Genomic DNA, 4,662 nt, shown 5'->3' with positions numbered 1-4,662 from the left:
ATATTATTTATTTTCTTGCTATTGTGTTCCTTCTATGTTTTAGATATTAACATTTTATCAAATGTTCAGACATTTCCCCCTGTTATATTGTTATATTTCTTTTCACTCTGCTTATTGCTTTCTTTGCTCTCCATAACTTTTTAATTTGATATAGTTTCACTTGTATTTTTATTTATTTTTTTGTTTTTGTTGCCTGTGCTTTTCGAGGCCATATGAAAAAAAAGAATCATTGCCCAAATCAGTATGATTTCCCTTCCTCCTTTTTTCTAATTATTTTATAGGTTCATGTCTTACTTTAAAATTCCCAATTATTTTAGCTCATTTTCATATACCTGGTGAGAAAAAGTTTAATTTCTTTAAATAAATAGTCATGTTCTGCATGACTATTTCCAATTTTTCCCACATCATTTATTGATGAGACCATTCTTTTTTTCCATTTTGTGTTCTTGGCATCTTTGTAAAAAATCAAGTGATTGTAAATGTATGGAATTGTTTTTGGATTCTCTATTCCACTCCTTTGGTCTATGTGTCAGTTTTAATTCTAGTGTCATAATATTTTGAAAATCTGTTTTGCTTTCACAGATTAACAACAAAGAGAAATTTTGTTTCAGGATGAATCATAACTCAGGTTTCACTCATTCTTTTTTCTAATAACACAATTATTTTATTTATTTGTTTTTATGTGGTTCTAAAGATCAAACCCATTTATTACCTTACCCACTCATTCACAAATAAACATCATACAAAGTCAAAGAAATCAAGTTTCCTCTCCTCTGGATGTATGCAAGTTGAAGAACCACTGTGTTGAAGAGAAACATACAGCTGCTTCTTATGGAAAAACAGTGGTGGGGAAATCTACACCAGAGGAGTCAGAATATTTTAGCAACTCAAGCTGAACACTGAAGGGTAAGTAAGAATGAGATAAGTAGGAGGGAAGGACTTCCTAGGGTGATAGATTTGCAAAAGAATTAGGGATGGAACAACTTGTTAACTTTGAGGAACTCTTAAGTAGATGACAGATCTAGAGGGGCATAAGTTTTATGCCAAGTTCAAATTTTGTCCTGCACTGAGACATTTCAAGTAGGGGAATAAAATGATCAGATGTGATTTTAGTAAGGCCACTTAGCCAATAGTTTGAAAGAGATATTTGGGGAGGCATAGAACAACTAGAGCAAGGAAATATTAGGGGTCTACAGCAATAATCTATGCTTATAAAGAAGGCAGAAGATAAATTTATAGTCTCACTATACTCAAAGTGATCCTCAACTAGCAGCATGCAATCCCACTCAGAGCTTGTTGGAAATAAAGAATAATCTTGTACTGTATCTCTTACCTTCAGAGTCAGCATTTTAACAAGTTCCTCAGGTAATCTGTATGTCTGGGAGGTACCATTCAGAAATAGGGAACACAGAAAGGGTAGTTAGTGGGGGAAAATAAAATTGCTATTTTAGGTATGGTGATTTTGAGATGTTTGAGGAATATCCAATGAGGGTGATTCATAGCAGTTAAATTTATGGGTCTGGAGGCTAGAAATAAGTCTAGTTTGGAGATGCAGTTTAGCATTGATCAATCTGTTGGTATTTGAAGTCACTGTCTGACCCATTTCCTGGGATTTGCTCAGGAAAATTATATCCAGTTAGTCAGGCAAAGGGCTCAGGAAAGAGCTCTAAGAAACATTAAAAGTCACAATCAGCAAAAGGTACTCCACAAGAAACAGAAGGAATTTCCAGTGGTAGGAAGAAACAATGTGAGGAGTGGGACGAGGGTTCCAAGTGGGAGGATGGTCAACATTCTCATTTTCCAGCAGAGGTTACATGGACACAGTACCTTTATTTTATTTATTTATTTGTATGTGGTGTTCAGGATTGAACTTGGTGCCTCACATGTGCTAAGCAAGTGCTCTTTCACTGAGACCCAGCCCCAACCCCAACCCCAAGTTTTACTTCTTTTAAAACACTTTTACAAGCCTCAATACCTTTAACAATTTACCTAAACATTTACATAAGTTTTCTATTATATTCGCTATTTACTTTGAGATCACAGTAATCTTTATAACAAAAAATTTATCTTTTGAAAACAACTTTAAAAAAGCTTAATTCTAGCCTACTTCAGAGCCATCTGAAGGAAGACCAGGATGCTTAACTCAGATGAGGCTGACCTTTTGACAAATCTTAAAAAGTGTTTTATTTCTGAATCTGACCTTTGCTCCCTTATAAAATATCATTCTACAAAGTTCTCATGTATTATTTCCTGAGTCTAGCTGAACATCAGTTAACATAATACAACATTATATCTGAAATAATGAGAGAGGTTAGGAGAGCTCTTAACTTCCCTTTTGTGGAAAAGGTGGCAGAATATTTTCATGTTCCCCATTGTCAATCTTTGAACAAATCAGGCTCTACTTATTGTCTTCCAAAAATACATTTTAATTTTCATCCCAGTGCAAACAGTAACACAAGTTTTATATATAACATTGATAACAGGTTTTCTTTATTCAGTTAAAAAAAACTTAAATGACCAAAAAAAAAAAAAGAAAGAAAGAAAAAGAAAAATATAGCAGCCACATTTGTTATTGCTATATAAATTTGAAGGAGACTATTTCTACAGACAAGTTTATATTGAAAAAAATAAACAACTTAGTAAAGTATTCTACTAAGCTTTACATTTAACTAAGTTTAACTTTTAAAGTAAAATTTATCCATAGTGTATGGTAACCATAATACAGGTCTACATGTGTGAGCAGTATTAGCAAAAATCAAAGAATAATCTTGAATCTCTTGTACATTTAGAAAACACTGTTTAGGAACATAAATAGAATTAGTCAAGGCCAACAGATATAAGACAGAGCCCTTTTTAAATATGTAAATATGTATGTATTTATTTATATCTGTTGGCAGAGACTGCCATCAAAACAAGGGTTGACTGTAGTTTCTGTTTTATTCTTTTTTTTTTTTTTGATGCAGTTGTTCATCCTGCCAGGACCCAAATGCATTTAGTTTGATGGGATACTGTCATAACCAGAATTGCTCTCCTCCAGTGACAGATATTCCCTGGCCAAATACAGGGTTCTGTGAGATCTTAAAAGTGGAGACTATTCCTGTCCCCAGGTCATAAACTAACAGTGCTGGAACTTACTGCCATGTCCTTCGTGGTCAGTAGCCTCCACCCTCCTGTGTGCAAAAGGGGTTGGAAGTTGCCCCCTGCCAACTTTTTTTCAGCCCAGGAAGTTTCCTGGGATTTTTTTCCCAGCCTTGGGCTGTTGTGCTCTTGTCCTTGCACACCAGAGGCAGTGCCATTTTGTGCCTTCAACTTAATGCCTGATTGTTAAGACTCCTTATCATGCAACTTCACAAATGCCTATACATGGAGAATCTCTTCCATATACTTTACCTCTGGTAGACCAAGTCCAAATGTAAGATTGTATAATAATCCAGAAAACCATTCAAAACCATTCTGAGGAAGAGATAGGAGGGCTTAGGGAGCCATGGCAAGGTGGTGAGTGAGGAGTTTACGGGCAGGGGCAGAACAAAGGTGCATGGAGAGGGTCTTCTGATGAGGTCAACTTCCTGCTTTGGGAAAGTGCTGGTGGACACAAGCAGGGGACCTAATCAGACAGATACTTTTTGTACTCATGTTCCTCAACTGGGGATCCAATAGAAAAGCTAAAACAAAGGAGGCACCCAATCAATAATAGTGAGAAGAGTGTGGACAGGGGAGGAAATAAGTAAATGAGAAAATTCCATAGACCATAAAGAGAATAAGCCCCCAACTCACCAATTGGATCTCAAGCTCTGGGGTCTCTTCTCTTCGGAGACTTCTATATCTGTGTCTCTGTCACTTTTGCAATAAATCTACTTCTTGCTTGCTATCTCTGTGTCCTGGTCTTCAATTCTTTGGTAAACGGAGACAACAAACCCAGAACCCCTAGATGGTAACAGTTATACCCAATAGGTGGCCCATTCAGCCAAGATCTCTCTTCTCAAGAGACTACCTACCAGTAAGATCAATGCAGCATGGCCCTTGTCTTAAAGGGCCAATAACAGTTACAAAAACCAGAGATAGACTAGAGGATTACCAACGCCATGGTTGACAGAAATGTGGTTAAATAGAGAAACCTGCATAAACAAATTTCTTCTGCTTACTTTACCTTTGAGAGCTCAACTCCAACTGCCAGATTGTACAAAAGGAAACACACAACCAGAAAGGATCTCAAAAACCATGGCCAACAAATGGGAATCTTTAAAACAGAGAGAGCAGCCAAGATCTTTCCAAAAAGGCTATCAATAGGATTGACACAGTATTGCCCATATCTTAAAAGGGACAGCAACAGACACAAACAAAAACATAGATAGACACTAGAGGGAATTCATAAACCCAAGGTGGGCAAACATATGAAAACCAAGAACAGACCTGAAGGGTGTAAAAATACCTGGGTTCTTGAGTTCTACTCAACCATGATTCCTACACCAGTGGAACCACAGATATCTCTAAAGGAGGGACTATATGTTCCCATAAAGAGGAGCCAGATGCGTGGAATCAGGAGTCTGAGTGTGCACACTGGGGAACTTACCTGGTGCCTAAGCATGTCTCAACTTCACTAAATTCAGTTTCCTTTTTCTCAAAGTAGACCAAGAGAGAGCAACTTGTACCTTTTAGGGAGAA

The sequence above is a fragment of the Urocitellus parryii genome, chromosome 8 (assembly GCF_045843805.1).
Source record: "Urocitellus parryii isolate mUroPar1 chromosome 8, mUroPar1.hap1, whole genome shotgun sequence".
Taxonomy (NCBI): Eukaryota; Metazoa; Chordata; class Mammalia; order Rodentia; family Sciuridae; genus Urocitellus; species Urocitellus parryii.
This window is presented reverse-complemented; position numbering follows the sequence as displayed.